At 42.4% G+C, this 19661-nt stretch overlaps 1 long non-coding RNA gene across 2 annotated transcripts; it reads left to right on the forward strand.

The window, feature by feature from the left end:
* The first annotated feature begins 1113 nt into the window (after positions 1–1113).
* Positions 1114–19388, forward strand: LOC114813239. 2 transcript variants are annotated; one of them, XR_003760913.1, is made up of 4 exons: positions 1114–1358; positions 2237–2340; positions 2480–2561; positions 19355–19388. It is a non-coding gene; the product is annotated as an uncharacterized LOC114813239 (long non-coding RNA). The 2 variants fall into 2 exon arrangements; XR_005659828.1 differs by lacking the exon at positions 1114–1358 and having other exon boundaries at positions 1863–2340.
* Positions 19389–19661: the final 273 nt, after the last annotated feature.

Consider the following 19661-nt stretch of genomic DNA (forward strand, 5'->3'; position numbering starts at 1 on the left):
ATAATAATCATCATGATAAGGGTGGTGTTTGTTAATAATAATCAGGTCAAATGGGGATGGATAATAATCATGAAAAGGGTGGTGTTTGTTAATAATAATAAGGTCAAATGGGGATGGATGATAATCATCATGATAAAGGTGGTATTTCTTAATAATAATAATCAGGTCAAATGGGGATGAATAATAATCATCATGATAATGGTATTTGTTAATAATAATCAGGTCAAATGGGGATGGATAATCATCATCATGATAAGGGTGGTATTTGATAATAATAATAACAGTAATAATAATGTCAAATGGGGATGAATAATAAGCATAATGATAATGGTGGCATTTGACAATAATAATAATTAATCAAGTCAAATGGGGATGAATAATAATCATAATGGTGGTATCTGTTAATAATAATAAGGTCAAATGGGGATGAATAATAAGCTTAATTATAATGGTGGTATTTGTTAATAATAATCATAATAATGTTGGTATTTAAGCACTTACTCTGTGCAGAGCACTGTTCTAAGTGCTGGGGGAGACACAGGTGGTCTCACGTGAGGCTCCCAGTCTTCATCCCCATTTAATAATAATAAGGACAAATGGGGATGAATAATCATAATAATGGTGGTATTTGTTAATAATAATGTTGGTATTCATTAAGCACTTACTCTGTGCAGAGCACTGTTCTAAGCGCTGGGGGAGATACAGGGTTATCAGGTGGTCCCACATGAGGCTCACAGTCTTCATCCTCATTTTATTAATAATAATAATAATGTTGGTATTAAGCGCTTACTCTGTGCAGAGCACTGTTCTAAGCGCTGGGGGAGATGCAGGGTCATCAGGTGGTCCCCATCTTCATCCCCATTTTAATAATAATAGTAATGTTGGTATTTGTTAAGCGCTCACTACGTGCAAAGCACTGTTTTAAGCGCTGGGGGAGATACAGGGTCATCAGGTGGTCCCATGTGAGGCTCCCAGTCTTCATCCCCAATTTACAGATGAGGGAACTGAGGCCCAGAGAAGTGAAGTGACTTGCCCACAGTCACACAGCTGACAAGTGGCAGCGTCAGCATTCGAACCCATCACCTCTGACTCCCAAGCCCAGGCTCTTTCCCCTGAGCCACGCTCCTTCTCTACCCCAGTGCTTGGTACAGTGCTGCCTACCTACTAAGTGCTTAAATAAACAATTATCGTTATGATTCTCATTATTACCACTGATTTATTGTTTGAAACATTTCTCCTGAAGTACTTGTTTCGAGCTTAACTTGGAAGTGGCAGAAAATCCCTCCTTGGTGACCAGCTCCTACAATCCCTTCCTCTTCCTCCTCAGAATTTTCTTCATCACAGACTAAATTTACTATGTATGTTAAGTTTCTGTTAAGTTTCTGCAAATCCTCTCTCCCTCCCCTCTCTTTCCCTTATCAGAGTCAATCAGGGAGTCTGTCTCCTAACACAGATGCTGTTAAGTTTCTGCATTGGGTAAAACAGCCTTCCCCCCGAGATCTTGACTCTAACTCAGTAATATTCAATCATATTTATTGAGCACTTATTGTGTGCAGAGCACCGTACTAAGCCCTTGGAGAGAACAATATAACAATAAACAGACATATTCCCTTCCCACAACGAGCTTACAGTGGAGAGGACAGAAACTTGATCTCTGCATTGGGCCCCGTCCTCCAAGTCGAGAAAACCAGGTGTAGCTAAAGCAAATCAGCATCCTAACCAAAGTCCTTCCCCCCAACTTCGAGGTTCAAATCCTGCGTTGCAATTATCCTTTATTTATATTAATGCCTGTCTCCCCCTCAAGGCTGTGAGCTCACAGTGGGCAGTAATGTGTCCTTTTGTTGTTATATTGTAGTCTCCCAAATGCTTAGTACAGTACTTTAAACCCATTAAGCACTAAAAAAATATGAATAAGTGAATGAAGCCTTATTCCTTCTTGGCAGCACCTAAAACGCAGTAAGGGAAAGCCAGGAGTGGAAATGCCCAGTCGACTACTTTGGTGGGTAGGCAAGGTCAGGAACCCGGATAGCTTTGGAGGTCCCGGTTTTTGAGGCTGGAGGACTCCCAGAGTTTTTGCCCGACCCTCCTTGAATTTCCCCAGGCTTCCTCCTCCTCCTCCTTCACGTGGTGGGAGCCAGCTGCAACTTTGCCCCTCCCCTCCACCCAACTCACTGACTTAAGGGCCACATTTTCTTCCTACCTCACCAGAGGAGGGGAAAAAAGTTTCTTTTTTCAGTCTTCAGAACTGATAGGATTTTGAGAAGCAAAGTGGACTAGTGGAAAGAGCGTGGGCCTGGATTCTCCTCCTAATTTTGCCACTTTAATGCTGCTTGACCTTGGGTGAGTCACTTAGGTTCTTTGTATCAGAGTACCCTCATCTGCAAAATGAGATTTCATTGCCTGTTTTCCCTCCTGTGAGCCCCACGTGGGACCTGATTATCTTGTATCTACAGTGCTTAGTACTGTGTTTGATGCGCAGGAAGCACTTGACATTGATATTCAAATGCCAGGACGCTCCTTTGGATCATGGCAATTTGCAGAGACTTTGGTGAGATCTACAGGTAGGTTCTTCTGGGAGTCTCTCTTTTCAGAAAAGAAGTGTATTCAATCCTCAGATTTGTTTATGATGCACTTGTGTGTTTTTGGTAGAAATTGAGCGTTTTTCTGGAACTCAAAGGGGATAGGAGGTGAGATCATTGAAGCAGCGTGGCTCAGTGGAAAGAGCACAGGCTTAGGAGTCTGAGGTCATGGGTTCTAATCCTGGCTCTGCCGCTTGTCAGCTGGGTGACTTGGGGCAAGTCATTTAACTTCTCTGTGCCTCAGTTACCTCATCTGGAAAATGAGGATTAAGACTGTGAGCCCCACAAGGGACAACCTGATTACCCTGTATCTACCCCAGCGCGTAGAACAGTGCTCGGCACATAGTAAGCGCTTAACAAATACCAACATTATTGTTTATCCAATCATGGGGCGAAGGTGTGAAGGAAGGCAAAGATAGATTCACAGAAAGAGACAGACATATGCACTCATAATAATAATTGTGGTATTTGTGAAGTAATTAGGTGCCAAACACCATATTCACCACAGGGATAGATACGAGGTAATCAGGTTGGTCACAGTCCCTTTTCCTCATGGTCTCATAAACTAAGTAGAAATGAGAACAGGTGTTTCCTTTTTTTTTACAGATGGGCAAAGTGAGGAGAGAGAAACCAAGTGACTTGGAATTAAAACCCAGGTCCCTTGTTTTTCTACTAGACTATACTCCGCATACTAGTAACACCCACACCAAGGCCCCTTCTTAGGCACCTGAGCCATTCTATTATGGAAAAATGGGCATGACACTTTTTTTTAACCCCTTTCAATTCATCATTGGTATTTATTAAGCCCCTTCTGTTTATGGAGCCTGTAAGCACCCTGGGGAGGACAGCTGAGCGATATGACCCCCTACCCTCAAGGAGCTTGCAGTGAAATGAGGGAGATTGGTATAAACATATCAATTCATAAATTGTTGAAGGAGAAACACTGTAGCAGTTGCTAGCAAAAGTATAGAAAGATAAGTCAAAACTATTCTTGTGTGAAGATTATGCTTCAAGCAGGAAGCAGCATGCATATTGTTTAGAGCGCGGGCCTGGGAGTTAAAAGGTCATGGGTTCTAATTGTGGCTCTGTCATTTGTCTGCTGTGTGACCTTGGGCAAGTCACTTAACTACTCTGTGCCTTAGTTCCCTCATCTGAAATAGGGGGATTGAAACTATGAGCCGCACGTGGGACAGGGACTGTGTCCAACCCAATTTGCTTGTATCCATCCCAGTGCTTAGAACAGTCCCTGCCACATAGTAAGTGCTTAAATACCATAATAAGCACAATAATAGTTATTATTACTATTAAGTACTAAGGGCAGGTGAATAAACATGTGACTCTTTGAAAGGCGAGTTTTATAAAGGGGACCTTTGATGATGGGAAAATCTTAATGTTGTACAACACTGTTGAAGAAAAATCCCAGCTTTTCTTGTTTGGTCCAGGGATTTCTCAGGGCAGGACCAGCCCTACCTGGAATCCATTGTTTTTGCCCCTACAGCTTTTGGCTTGGCTTATAGCTTCTCAATTCCAATTCTCCACCAAGATCTGAGAGATACAGGCTGCTGAAAAGACTCAAAATCGAGTTGTATTAGCTCTTTGAAGCATACCGGCCACTCCCAAAGGCCTTACTTGCCTCGTGCTATATTCATCCTCTTTGCCCCACACTCAAGATAAAAGACTAGCAACTATTTCAGGAATTTCTGGGCAGCTATTGGTGGTGTATGTAGAGTCTATAGGTATTCCAATTCCACTATTTATAAGTATTTTGGAGTCTGTCCCATTCAAGTATAAGCACCTTGTGGGCTGGCAACACATCCCACTTACGTTAGTTTCCCAAGTGTTTAGCAGAGTGAATTGCACTCAGCAGGGTGCTCAATTACCTCCACTATTTCGATTGGCACCACCTACGTTGATATCCAGTATCTGTATTCAATAAAATGTAATTGCAAGCTACATTATTATATCTAGTACCCTCTGTCATTGTGGTGTATTTGCAAGCTTTCAGTGACTGGAGATGTTTGTTGACTAGTTATGTTCAGTTTCCTTCTACATTTTTGCAATGTATTTTTAATGTACATTACATTCTTGTATTATCAAACGTGAATCAAGTGTGCCCTTGTGGATCATACCATGAACGACATTTTTCTATGAAAATACGCAGGAGAAATTGCTTGATTATCCCATAGAGTAGACAGTGGCTAGAGTTAATCTAAAGTAATCAAAAATATAAAGGGCCTGAATCAGTACTATTGTGGGGGGAAATATTTCAAGTCATTTACAGTTTTCATTGCTATTTTAGTCTTCATGAGTCCAAGGTACCTATTGTATATTTATATAGGTCTTTAGAGGTGAATAATGAATGCAGGGTTCTAAATAGAAAACAGCAAGGATAGATCTGAACTTTGTGCCATCTTAAAACTGACTTTTTTTTAAACCTTTTATAAAAGGGAGTTGCAGGATATGGAAGAGGAGTTGGCAGCAAGATAGATGCGATTGAGGTAAAGTAAGTAAGTTGGTGTTAAAACCGCCAAGTGAGCTTACTGGACTGTAGAAGGAAATAAGTGAGGTAAAATGGAGGCAAGGGGACTGAATGCTTTAAAGCCAATGGCGAGGAGTTTCTGTTTGGTGCAGAGGTGGATGGGCAACCACTGGAGCTTCTTGAGGAGTGGAGAGCTGCAGACTGCATGGTTTTTTTGAAAAATGATCCAGACACCAGAGTGAGGTGTGGACAGGAGTAAGGAGAGATAGGAAGCAGCGAGGTCAGCTAGGAAGCTGATGCAGTAGCCAAAATATTTTAGCAATTTTGTGAAGGCTGGGCCTGCAGGATTCTGTGACAGATTGAAATTTGGGGTTGAATGAAAAAGATGAGGTGAAAGTAATGCCAACAAGCTTTTGAGACAGGATGGTGGTATAGTCTACAGGTATGGAAAAGTCAGGGCTTGGGTAGCTAGATGAAGAGTTCTGTTTTGGACATGTTAAGATTGAGGTGTCGGGAGCTCATCCTAGTAGAGATCCTGAAAGTAGGTGGAAATATGAGCCTGCAGAGAATGAGAGATGGTAATTTAAGCTATGGGAGTGAATAAATTCTCCAAGGGGGATGGGGCAGAGGAGGGCACAGGGGTTAAAAGCCAGGAATAGTTGTGTGAAGTGGCCATGGACCTTAATAAGGGAGAGGGCACCTGTTATAACTATAACAGGTGAGGATGAGTTTGAAGTTGATGAGGGCAACCTGGTGCATAGTTTTCCACCAAGAGCTCTGTAATAGAAACACATGAGCAGAGAAAGTGTTCTCTGGAAGGACTAATTGTATTAAGTCTAAGGACTGTCTGGGGTGGGACTTAATGTATAAAGCAGTTTGAGGTCTTTAGCTGTGAAGCCTTCAAAAATTGAGGAGGTGGTAGCATAGGCTAGTGGAGAAGGCCTGGGCCTGTGATTCAGGGGAATGCAGTTTCTAGACCTGACTCTGTCCTCGGCCAGCTGCATAAATTTTTGGCAAGTAACTTAATCACTCTGTGTGTCAGTTTCCTCTATAAAATGGTAATAAGATTCCTGCAATCTCTGGGACAGAAACTTTCTCCCTTGATTATGGTATGTTTTCCCCAGAGCTTAGCAATAGGTCTTGGGCATCTAGTAAGCACTTAATGAAAGCCACAATTCTAAAAAAAAAAAATCTGGAAAGTCATAAACATGTTAATAGCAAAGAGTTTTCTTTTGCAAAAAGGGCCTCAAAGGTTAGCTGAGCATTGCAGTAATCTTCAGAAGTGGACAATTCCACAAGAAAGGTGTGGGAAGTCATTTTGTCAAATTTATTACTGTAGTCATAGCTCAAATTTTTAATATGAGTTTAATCCAGTATTTGGGCCCTTGCTCGGTTGCAGCAAACTACATATTCATTCATTCAATAGTATTTATTGAACGCTTACTATGTGCAGAGCACTGTACTAAGTGCTTGGAATGTACAATTCGGCAACAGAGACAATCCCTGCCCTTTGACGGGCTTACAGTCTAATTGGGGGAGACAGACAAAAACAATAGCAATAAATAGAATCAAGGGTATGTACATCTCATTAACAAAATAAATAGGGTAATAAAAATATATACATATGAGCAGATGAGCACAGTGCTGAAGGGAGGGGAAAGGAGAGGGGGAGGAGCAGAGGGAAGGGGGGGAAGGGGGCTTAGCTGAGGGGAGGTGAAGAGGGGGGCAGAGAGGGAGCAGAGGGAAAAGGGGAAGCTCAGTCTGGGAAGCCCTCCTGGAGGAGGTGAGCTCTCAGTAGGGCTTTGACTAGGGGAAGAGAGCTAGTTTGGCAGAGGTGAGAAGGGAGGACATTTCAGGACAGCAGGAGGACATGGAATAGGCGAGATAGGCGAGTCGACGGCGGGATAGGCGAGAACGGGGAACGGTGAGGAGGTGGGCGCATCTTCTCTAAGAGGCCTTCCCAGACTTAAAGCCTTTATTTCCCCTCTCCAACACCCTCCACTCTACACCGGCCCTATACCCCTTAAGCACTTAGATACCTATCCCAGCCCCACAGTACATATGTAAATATTCTTATAGTCTACCATTTCCCTTACCTATAATCAATTTTAGTGACCGCCCCCACCTATAGATCATAAGCTCTCTGTAGGCAGAGATCACTTCTACCAACTCTGTTGTGTTGTAGTTTCCCAAGGATGAAGCACAATTCTCTGCACATGGTAAGCGCTCAACTGTCACTAACTGATTAAATTGCTCCCACCAAATCCCACATCGTCAAGACTAAGGGATTGAAGGTGGCGGGTTCAAAATAAACAAAGGCTTCTCATTGCAACATGGATTTCATTATCACAAATCATGACTTACCAAAGTTATTGGTAAAGTAAATTCCATTGAATTTGCATTCAGAGATGAGGGGTCTGTGATAGCTTAATCAAATCAATTGGTGGTATCTATTGAGCACTTAATATGTGCAGAGCACTGTAAGAGCTTGGGAGAGCACATTCCCTGCCCATAACGAGCAAGGGAAGGTCAGGATTGTAGTTAGAAGAGGTAGAGATGTGAAATTGTTTCTTCCTCAAGGTTAGGGTGGATGTCAAGAGGGGCAACTGTCATGTTTCCTTTGCCAAAGCCAAAACATTGTACCGGATGGACTGTTGATCTGGACCTGGTAATGGAACTGCAGATGGTCTTGAATTGTTACTTGGCTATTTCAGAAGGAGCCCAAGCACTAATGAAATTTGCAGTGTTGCTATTTGCTTTTTTCATTTCCTAATATTATTTATAATATATTAAAAATTAGTTAATAGTTAATGAGAAATTTAAGGAAGATCTGGGAGAGAATTGTTCTTAATAAGTCTTTGATCTTGGCTGAAGGGGATTCTCTTTGTGAAGTACCTACACGGGAGATCTGAGGAGCAGTGTAAAGAGATCTTCGATTTAAATCCAGAAAAAGGGACGTTTTATTTATAATCGTAATTAACGGAATCCCGTGTTCTCGGTTTTGTTGCATTTGCATCTCTCAAATCCTTGCGGCCCCAAGGGACAAATTTTGCTCTTGTTTAATATTTTTCTACCATGGAGGTTAATGGAAAACGCCTGACCTCATTAGGAGAAAAGATATAATGAAAATAAACTCCGGAATGATTAGTATAATACCTCCTTGCTAAGCCCCTTTTTCTTTTTTCTTAGTTGGGCGTAATTTCAGGTATGGGCTAGCAGAGGGTGCTATTTTCACAGAAAACATCTGCCTGTCGGACTCCTTTGAACTGAAATTTTCACCTAGAAAAAACTCTCTCTTTCTATACTGTCAATAAATGTAAAGTCTTCACTGCCTGAAAAATACTTTTTGTAATTTCTTTCTCCCCCTTAACTCGTTCCAACATAAGCCAAATGCTTAACATAAAAAAAGATTTTTCCCATCACTGCCATTTATCCTATAGGTCCTTTTTAACAACTTTTTTTTGTTTAACAATAATCTACATATGCATCTGTTCTACCCTATGCTTTTGTTACCTGACAACCCCTGAGAAGCAGCATGGCTTTAGTGAGAAGACCACAGGCCACAGAGTCAGAGGACCTGGATTCCAATGCTCATTCAGCCACTTAATGTTGCTATTTAAGTAAGTACAATGTGCAGAGCACTGTTCTAAGTGCTGGGGGAGATACAGGGTAATCAGATTGTCCCGCATGAGGCTCACAGTCTTCACCTCCACCCCCATTTTACAAATGAGGTGACTGAGGCACAGAGAAGTGAAGTGACTTGCCCACAGTCACACAGCTGACAAGTGGCGGAGTGAGGATTCGAACCCATGACCTCTGACACCCAAGCCCGGGCTCTTTCCACTGAGCCACGCTGCTTCCCCTTGTCTGCTGAGTGACATTGGGCAAGTTATTTAGCCTCTCTGAGCCTCTATTTCCTCATCTGTGAAATGGGGATCAAATCCTATGCCCTCTTAGAAGGTAAACCCCATGTGGGGTAGGTACTGTTTCTATCCTGATGATCTTGTAGCATTTAGTACAGTGCTTGGCGCAAAGTAACCACTTAAGTACCGTAAAAAAACATAGTTGTATTAAGCACTTCCTCCGTGCAGAGCACTGAACTAGGTGCTGGGAAATAATGCACAGGAGGGAATTAGACATGGTCCCTGCTTCTCCAGGGGGCTCATAGTTTATAAATATAAGTGAGGAGAAGAGACTGGAGATGTTTGCATCATCAATGCTAAAACATCAAAACACAATATTGACAAATACACAAAATCAGTAGGTTGTTGTGGCTAGAGAATTACCATTCCTGTTGGTAGTACAAAAGCCTGATAAGGGCCGGGAGCCAGCATGGCTTAGTGGAAAGAGTCCAGGCCTGGGAGTCAGAGGATCTGGGTTCTAATCCCAGCTCCATCACTTACCTGCTGTGTGACCTCAAGCAAGTCATTTCACCTCTCTGAGCCTCAGTTCCCTCATCTGCAAAATGGGGATTCAAAACCTGTTCTCCATCCTACTTAGACTGTGAGTCCCACCTGAGACCTGATTTTCTTGTATCTACCCCAGCAGTTAGGACAGTTAAGTGCTTAGTACAGAGCTCTGCACACAATAAGCACTCAATAAATATGATTGAATGAATGGCAGCCCTTAGTATAATTGGTAAGTGGTATGCTGGAGACTAACTGTTCTGCTTTGTAAGGGACGGAAGGAATAAGAACAATAATAATAATAATAACTGTGGTGTTTTGTTAAGCGCTTTCTATGTGCCAGGCACTAAGCACTGGGGATGTTGGGGGGAATATAAGCTAATTGGGTTGGACATAGTCCCTGTCCCACACTGGGCTCGCAGTCTTAATCTCCATTTTAAAGAGGAGGTAACTGAGGCACAGACAAGTGAAGTGACTTACCCAAGGTCACACAGCAGACAAGTGCTGGAGCTGGTATTAGAACCCAGCATCTTTTGACTCCCAGAGCCATGCTCTAACCACTAGGACATGCTGCTTCTCCAAGAAGAAAGAATTATACCAGGATAACTAATTTGTCTGGTATTGAGATTAAGGTTAATTATACAGTTCTAGAAAGGGTTATGTAATCTTCAAACACTGGGAGGGCTAATCTTTTTCTCTAAGCTTCAGAATACATAAGACATTGTCCTTTCCTAAATTTAGAATTGTGTTTTTTTAACGTGATTATTTTGGCAGTGAGATACCTTGTGGGACGGGAGTAAATAAATCTGACAGAGAATCCGAACTCTCCAGGATATTATTTGTCAGTACCTGCATTCTCCCTTAGGGAGAAAGATGATTATTTTACTTTCCTGATGCAGCAAGAACAAAAGAATTGCATAAATAATACAAAGAAAAGCTGGCTTTAATTATCTTGGCCAGGGGTTTCAATTAAGTAGAGATGGAGAGTCACATGACTGTTTCAACAAGTGAAACACAAGTTAGGCAATTTTTTTTTCCTGGATTCAAAACTAAGATTAAAAAAGAGTTGGAGCGGCAGATGTTCAAAACTCAAGGGAAATCAACCAGAACCTTGTGAAAAAATGGACACACTTTCCCTGATTTTGGGTGTCTGTGACTAAATGAGTTTCTGAGGCAAGACACCCTATTATATGGTGCAAATTTGTGATTCAGTTTCATTTCTACAGTGTGATTCCTCCCTGGCAAGGCCTTCTCTTTCACCAAAGATTCACAAGTTCTTAAATTACTGTAAAATTGGTGGTATAGGTTTATCTTCTAAGTAATTTTAATCATTATTACAGAGGTGATAATGAACAAATTGTTCAGAAAACAAGGCTTTGTTTCCTCCCTTTTTCTTCTCCCACAAATAGAGTTCGTTTCTCCCAAATCAATATCCTTCCTTCCCATCCTGAAAGCTATGCAGCCTGGTATCATCAGACCTGGCCCTGTCAAAGAATTATTTTGAACCAAATTCATTTTGTGGGAAACTTACTGGTGGAACTGGCCCCAGTTATGCTAAAATGGGTATTTCAGATAGAGTCCAATGGAAGAATTAGGGAACCTTGTTTCCACGACACCAGTTTGTTCCCAAGTTGAGGCAGGTAGATTTAGGGCCAGAAGAATCCATTGTGCATTAGTTGAGATATAATGCTCCTAGGCTTCCCAGCTTCTGCCAGTCTTTTGTTATCAAATTGCCCAGTACTTTGTATCTCTTTGTGTGTTTAACTCTACAATATATAATGCAATAAAATAACGTGTGGCCGGAGGAAAAAATATTCTTATTGTGATGGATATAACAAGAATATAGGGAATGGAATAGAAAAATATAAATCATGGATGTATCCACCCCAAGCAATAAATGGTAAACTCTCTAGGTGTTGAGCACTCAAATATGATTAATTGCTATTTGAGTGCTGTGTGTAGACCACTGTACTAAATGCTTGGGAGAGTACAGCGCTGTAGAGTTGGTAGGCATCCTTACCTGTTAATTCCTATTTAACTGCTTATTACAGTGTGACTTTTTTTAACCCCTAACAAGAGATTCTTTAAAAGCACAATCCCTGAATTCTACCACGCTCTCCACCTTCAGAGCATTTGCTAAGGTCACATCTCCTCTAGGAGGTCTTCCCTGACTAAACCCTCTTTCCCCAGCTTGCTTTCCCTTCTGCATCATCAATGCACTTTAGTCTCTGATCTCCAGACACTTGATATTTATCCCAGCCGCACAGCACTTTGTACATATCTTTAAATTTTATATGATAAATTGCTTATTATTAATATCCGTCTCCCTCTCTAGGCTTTCAGCTCGTTAGGGGCAGGGAACATGTCTGCTAATTCTGTTATATAGAAGCAGCTTGGCTCAGTGGAAAGAGCCCGGGCTTGGGAGTCAGAGGTCGTGGGTTCGAATCCTGGCTCCGCCACTTGTCAGCTGTGTGACTTTGGGCAAGTCACTTAAGTTCTCTGTGCCTCAGTTATCTCATCTGTAAAATGGGGATTTAAACTGTGAGCCCCACATGGGACAACCTGATTACCTTGTATCTACCCCAGCGCTTAGAACAGTGCTTGGCACATAGTAAGCGCTTAACAAATACCTACATTATTATTACAGTGCTCTCCACACAGTAAATGCTCAATAAATACCATCAGTGGATATAAAGATGGAAAATCCCAGAATGTTTTCTTCAATTCAGTTCTAGAAGCATGATTCCTCCACCCTCCCCCTTAAGCACTTGAGATTCCTCCAACCCGCAGCACTGAAATACATATCTTTACACTTAGCTATTTCCTTTCTTTAATTTATCTTAATGTATTTCTCTCCCCGTAGATGCTAAACTCCTTGTGGGCAGGGATCATATCTACCAACTCTCTTGTGTTGTACTCTCCTAAGCACTTAGTATAGTGCTGTGTATAAAGTAAGGGCTCAAATATGATTGATTTATTTGGCTAGTAGAGGCAATTGAGATATGGTTCGTTTTGCTGGCTACAGCCACTGACACTGAAGACGACCACAGCAGGATATAACGTTCCAGGAATAGTGCAGGAGAGGAGAAAAGATTATCACTACCAAACTTTCATTTAGTTACTACATAAGAAAACTGACAAAAATTTATGAGTAAATCACTAATGACTCGGTTTAAAGCAATGTTAAAATCAGCAAAATCCCTGTGGAGATCTTTTGCTAAGAGCATGAAACTCTGCCCCTGTAGAAAATTCAGGCAATAATTAGGAAGACTACAAGTTGAGGCCAAGTAGTAATTAGTTTCATCTGTTTGTGAGGACAAAAGGGGCTCTTAGTTAACAAAATGCCAGATGTTGAGTTTCACCGAGAATAAGGAGAATCTCTGAAAATTCAGGGCAGTTTGGAAAAATAATTTTTGAAGGAAGTAGACTAATTGAGATAATAGCATTCCACATGGTTTGTTTGAAACTTCAAAAGAAAATACTAAAGGGAAAATTGTATCCAGGAACAGACTAGCCAGTAGCCAATTTGACTGGAGGTTGTGAGGGGAGGGTTGAGGAATGAAAGAAGAAGTGAGGATTGAGACAAAAAACAGTAACGGGAAGAGAAAGTGGAAAATGGCATCTTCCATCTATCTAGCTAATGACCATTTACTCTCTGTAGAACACTGCCCTGAGCAGTTTGGGAGGATACAATAGAGTTAGACATGATCCTGCCTTCAAGAGTCTTATAATCTTGTTGGGGAGACAGTCCTTAAAATAAAATAAATTGCAAGTAAGATCAATCAATCAACTTAATGAGAGCTGACTGTGTGTGGAGCACTTGACTAAGTGTTTGGGAGAATACAATATAATAGACACGTTCCCGGCCCATAACGAGTTTATGGTCTAGAGCGGGAGACATTAATATAAATAAATTATGGATATGGACATACAGAGGTGCCTTGGAGTTGAGGGAGGATCGAATAAAGGATGCAACTACAAGTGTGAGCATGACGTAGAAGGGAATGAGAGAAAAGAAAAAGAGGGCTTAGGGAAGGCCTCTTGAAGATGAAGCAAGAGAGGATGAAAATATGTATATGTAAATTCAATTTGTGGGGAGTGAATACCCAAGTACTGAAGTGGCAATGGTGAAGACATGAGATCAATCAGGGAAGCCCTCCCAGATAAGGCCTTGAAAATGGGGAAAGCTGTGATTTGCTAGATGTGAAGAGGGTTGCCTATCCACTTACACATCAAACAGAAAATTCTCACTGGGGGCTTTAAAGCACTCGATCAACTTACCCCCTCCTATGTCATGATGATGGTATTTGTAAAGTGTTTACTATGTGCCAAGCACTGTTCTAAGCGCTGGGGTAGATACAAGATAATTAAGTTGTCCCATGTGGGGCTCACAGTCTTAATCCCCATTTTGCCGATGAGGTAACTGAGGCACAGAGAATTTGTGACTTGCCTAAAGACACACAGCTGATAAGTGGCAGGAGTTGGGATTAGAACCCCTAACATCTGACTTCCAAGCCCACTAAACTCTTTCCAAGCCACGCTGCTCCTCTGATTAAGCCATGTTGCTTCTCTAACCTCACCTCACTATTCACCTACCACAACCCAGCCCGCTCACTTTGCTCCTCTAATGCTAACCTCGCTGTAACTCCATCTCATCTATCTCGCCACAGACCTCTCGCCCACGTCCTGCCTCTGGCCTGGAACACTCTCCCTCTTCAAATCCAACAGACAATTTCTCTCCCTGTCTTCAAAACCTTATTGAATGCTCATCTCCTCCAAGAGGCCTTCCTTAAGCCTTCCTTTCCTCTTCTCCCATACCCTTCCTCATCCCCCTGGCTTGCTCCCTTCACTCATCCCCCCTCTTAGCCCCACAGCACTTACATACATATTTGTAATTTATGTATATAATGTCTGTTTCCCTCTCTAGACTGAAAGCAGGGAATGTGTGACTTATATTGTCATATTATACTCTCCCAAGCACTTAGTAAAGTGCTCTGCACACAGTCAATGCTCAATAAATACGATTGAGCTCCAGAAAGATGGGAGGGTATGAGAAGAAGCTGGCAGTAAGACAAGAGTGAGGTACAGTACGTAGGGTGGCTTGAGAGGAGCAGGGATAAGTAGAGAGCTGAATAAGTGCCTTGAAGCTCTGGAGTGTGTAGTCCCAGTTTCATATTGGCATCCCCACTGGAACAGATGTGAAGAGCTTTCTTCAGGGCTGTGGAGAGCAGGCAGGGCAGCAGCCTCAGGGATCAGCCATGGTTTTTTGTTTGTTTTAATGGCATTTATTATTTGTTAAGTGCTTACTATGTGCCAGGCACTATTCTAAGAACTGGAGTAGATACAAGGTAATCAGGTTGGACACTGTTCCTGTCCCACATGGGACTCACAGTCTTAATACCCATTTTAGAGATGAGGTAAGTGAGGTATAGGGAAGTGTAGTGACTTGCCCAAGGCCACACAACAAACAAGTGGTAGAGCCAGGATTAGAACTCAGGTCCTTCTGACTCCAACGTCCATGCCACACTGCTTTCTCTTCCCCATCCCTGTGAGCAATCTTGGTCGTGCTGCTGCTGCTTGGTCCTGGCTTTCTCCCCTCCTTATTGCTCCCACATCAATCAAACGTTTTTGTGCCAAGATTACTCCAGCTTCTGCCTGGATTTATTTACTGGACTCATAAGCATGCACCTTTGGATGATTCAGTCACCCCTGGGCACAAGAGCCCCTCCGCAAAAACAAAACAGTTAAAGTGCATGAAACAGAAGCAGCAATCCAGAAAGACATGTACTGCCCCATGCCAGAAAATCAGCAGACTGAAGCGCTGAAAAGATGTTTTGGCACTAAATGGCTACTGGTTTGTATTGATCTGCCCTGAATTTGTATTGAGCTTTTTTTTTTTCCAGAGCTCCTTCACATCCCTGAGTGCTTACTGGGTGCAGGGCACTGTATTAAGCACTTGGGAGAGTACAATACAAAAGAATTAACTCACGTTCCCTGCCCATAATCTCTCTGTGTTGTCCCCGCACTGCTGTGAGGCAAGGAGAGGCACATATTTTCACTTCCATTTTATAGAGGAGAAAAGGAAGCTTAGTATTCTCTGACTTGCCTAAAATTATCCCACAGTGGTGACAAAAGTGAAATATCTCCAGATTCCAGTGACTGTAGTCTTTCCACTAGACTGCGCTTCCTCATCCGAGCACTATTGAGAAAGCTGCTTCTGAGCCTGCACTTGTCCGATAGCACTTTGATTTTGGTTGAGCGTGTGGACTGATTGTACCGCAGAGAAAAGTCGTAATGGTATTTGAAGACCTGCTAAATAGGAGGTAGTATCCTAAGTCTTTGGGAAAACAGGTTCCCTGCTGTAAATCCTACTCCCCCTCATTTAGATGGTGAGCCCCATGTGGGACGTGATTCTCTTGTATCTGCCCCAGCGCTTAGTACAGTCCTTGGCACCCAGTAAGCGCTTAAAAAATACTGTCATTATTAATATTATCATCAGGCTCACAGTCTAGGAAGGAGAATGGGGATTGAAGCCCTGTTTTATGTGGGCAGGGATCTGTCGGTTTATTATATTGTATTCTCCTGAATGCTCAGTACAGTGTTCTGCACAAAGTAACCGCTCAATAAATAGGATTTAATGAAGATGAAGAAACATAAGTCCACACAGGTTGTGGCTTACCTGGTCTCCCTTCTTAAACTGTGAGTCCCCATGTGAGACAGTGTGCCCAACTTGACCATCTTGTACCTATCCCAGTACTTGTCCAGTGCTTGGCATATAGTGAGAGCTTAACAAAGATTAGTATTAATAATATTCCCAAGATCACGCAGCAAGCAGGATTAGAACCCAAGTCCTCTGATTCCCACAGCCTGTGCTCTTTCCATGAGGCTTCACTGCTCTTTTGAGAAGGAGGAAGACACAGGGAACAGCAAGGTTAGGGGCAAGGATCATTGAGAGCTGGTTTTAGGGATACATTAAGAAGGCAGAAGCTATTGACTGCCCGCTCTGTGCAGATCACAGTGGTGACGTGCACCGTGGTGGACCTCTAAGCGCTTACTATGTATGAGGCACTGTGCTGAGTACTCATGTGCAGTACACTGTACTCAACTCATCTTGGTCATTCAGTTTGTCACCAAATCCTGTCGTTCTACCCTCACAATATCTCTAGAATCCTCCCCTTCCTCTCTGTCCAAACTGCTCCCACACTCATCCTAGCACTTGCCATGTCCTATCTCAATACTGCATCCGCCTCCTTGCAGACCTTCCTGCACCAATTCACACTTCCAGTTTTTTTCTAAAAAATAGTTCTGTACACATCTCCTCAAGCCTCCATTGGCTTCCCTTGCTGCATCACACCAGACAGACACTCCTTACATTTTATTTTAAGGCACTCAATCAACTCTTTCCCCCCTCCTACCCAACGTCTCTTTTCTCCCAATACAACCCAGCCTACATACTTTGCTCCTCTAACACCGTCGTATTTGTACCTTTTTCTCATCTCACTTGCTGTCAACCCCTTTGCTCATATCCTCTCTCCATATCTGACCACCACTCTCCCCCTTTTTTTTATGGTATTAAGCGCTTATAATGTGCCAGGCACTGTACCAAATACTGGATAAATACAAGCTAATTAAGTTGGACATAGTCCATGTCCCACATAATGATAATAATGATGTGGCATTTAAGTGCTTACTATGTGCCAAGCACTGTAGATATAGCAAATCAGGTTGGACACGCTCTTAATCCCCATTTCACAGCTGAGGTTCCTGAGGCCAGAGAAGTTAAGTGACTTGACCAAGGTCACAAAGACAGGTGGCAGAGCCGGGATTAGAACCCACATTCTTCTGACTCCCACGCCTGGGCTCTATCTGGTAGGCCTCACTGTTTCCTGCCTCTTTAAAATGCCCTGCTAAAATCACATATCCAAGAGGCCCTTCCTGACTAACCTCTCATTTTCCACACCCTCTTTGCTCTCCCTTCTGTGTTGCCTAAGTGTGTGGGTCTGAACCCCGTAAGCACTTTGATATCCCCCTGACCCCCACAACACTTTGGTACATATGTTATACTCTGCTGTACAGTGCTCTGCACACAGAAAGCTCTTAGTAATCAGTCAATGGTATTTACTAAATTCCTCCTGTTCTCAAGCAATGTACTGGGCATTTAGGGGATTATTCAGATGAAAGGTGCTTTTCACTCCCTGCCTTCAAATGCTCCAAATGAATGAAGCAGTAGATAAAAGAGATTAAAATTGCATATAAAAGCTCTAGCTCTCTTCATTCTGTTTGTCCACTCCCCCCAAATAATACACTTAAGGCTGGTATTTAGAACTGCAATTTTGATGTGCGGGGGAGTATAAAGTTAATAGTAGTGGAGAACTGCACCACTGCAGCTGTTTATTCCTGATAAAATCATTGTTAATTATTATGTAGATTTCGAATGGGGTAAGGAAAAGGTAACTTTTGATTTTTGATTTTGATTTGATTTTTGGTTTGATTTTTGAGGTCTGTAAATGGGCTTTAGAAATGGAATGTGTGTCATTAAGAAAAGTCAAAAGCAAAGTGAGTATTTAACAAGTGAGTGTTTAACAAGTAAGAGGGCAGTCTTCCTATAATGAAAGTTGAAGTGGAGACCTTTACATAGTGAAGCAATGAATACTTTTTTTACCATTTTCAGCTCTTCAGGGTGTTCATTAACAAGAAGAGGGTCCGTGGGCTGGCTGAAAAACCAGCCTTTAACAATCATTTTCAAAGAAGCTGCCAATGATGAAAGAGGAAAAATTATGAATTAGTCATATCCAGAGTCAAATAAAATCAGCTCAGCAACCTACCTGATCCCTGTTTTTCTCCCTCTTGCTATTACTGCCTGTAGCTATTTTTATGCCCGTCTCCCCCATTAAAATGTGAGCAGGGCAGAAAGGACTTTTGCTTCCCTTTTTCTTTTTTGTATGAAATGGTATTTAAGTGCTTGCTAGGTGCCAAGCACTGTTCTAAGCACTGGTGTAGATATACGGTAATCAGGTTGGACACAGTCCCTGTCCCACACAGGATGCACAGTCTTAATCCCCATTTTACAGGTCATTCTGGATTGTGAGCCAGGAACTGTGTCTGATTTTCTGCTTTTATATTTTTTTCCAGTGCTTCGTACAGTGCTCTGCACACAGTAAGCACTTAAATGTTTACTACTACTTTGCACTTAATAAATACCATTACAGTAATATCAACCAATGGCATTTACTGAGACCTTACTATGTTCAGAGCACTGTCCTAAGGGTTTGGGAGTTTACAGTGCAATAGAGTATGTAGATGTAGACGTGATCCCTTCCCACCAGGAGCAGACATTAAAAGAGATGTCAGATGGATATGTACATAAGGGTTGTGGGTTGAATAGCAAAGTGCTTAAGGGATACAGACCCAAGTGCATAGGTGATGCAGAAGTGAGGGTGACTCGGAGAACGGTGCTCGGCACATATTAAGCGCTAAACAAATACCATCGTCATTATTATTAGTATTAGGAGAAGTGAGGGCCTAGGCAGAGAAGGCCTTTTGGAGGACTTGTACAGTAGAGTTTTGAAGATGGGGAGAGCAGTTGCTTGTTGGATATGATGGGGGAGGGAATTTCCAGCCAGGGGTTGGCAGCAAGACAGACGAGATCGAGGTTTACAGCGAGTAGGATGGCTTTAGAGGAGCAAAGTGTGAGGGCTCGGTTGTAGTAGATCGATGGGGAAGTCTGATTAAGTGTCTTGAAGGTGATGGTAATAATAATAATTATGGTACTTGTTAAGTGCTTACCATGTGCCAAGCGCTGTTGTAAGCAATGGAGTAGGTGGAAGTTAATCAGGTTGGACACAGTCCCTGTCCCACATGGGCTCACAGTTTTAATCCCCATTTTACAGATGAAGTAACTGAGGCACAGAGGAGTGAGGTGACTTGCCCAAGGTCTCACAGCAGACATGTGGAGGAGCCGGGATTACCCAGGTAAGGAGTTGCTGTTTTGATGTGGAAATGGATGGGTAATCACTGGGTAATCACTGGGGGCACTTGAGTGGGGAGATAGGGGTCGAATGGTATTTTTTTTTTTTTTAGGGAAATGATCCAGGCAGCAAAGCTAGGTATGGACTGGGGAGGGGAGACGCAGGGAGATCAGTTGAGGAAGCTGATGTAAAAGTCAAGGCAGAAGCTGATGTAAAAGTCAAGGCACAA

The sequence above is a fragment of the Ornithorhynchus anatinus genome, chromosome 1 (genome assembly GCF_004115215.2).
Source record: "Ornithorhynchus anatinus isolate Pmale09 chromosome 1, mOrnAna1.pri.v4, whole genome shotgun sequence".
Classification (NCBI taxonomy): Eukaryota; Metazoa; Chordata; class Mammalia; order Monotremata; family Ornithorhynchidae; genus Ornithorhynchus; species Ornithorhynchus anatinus.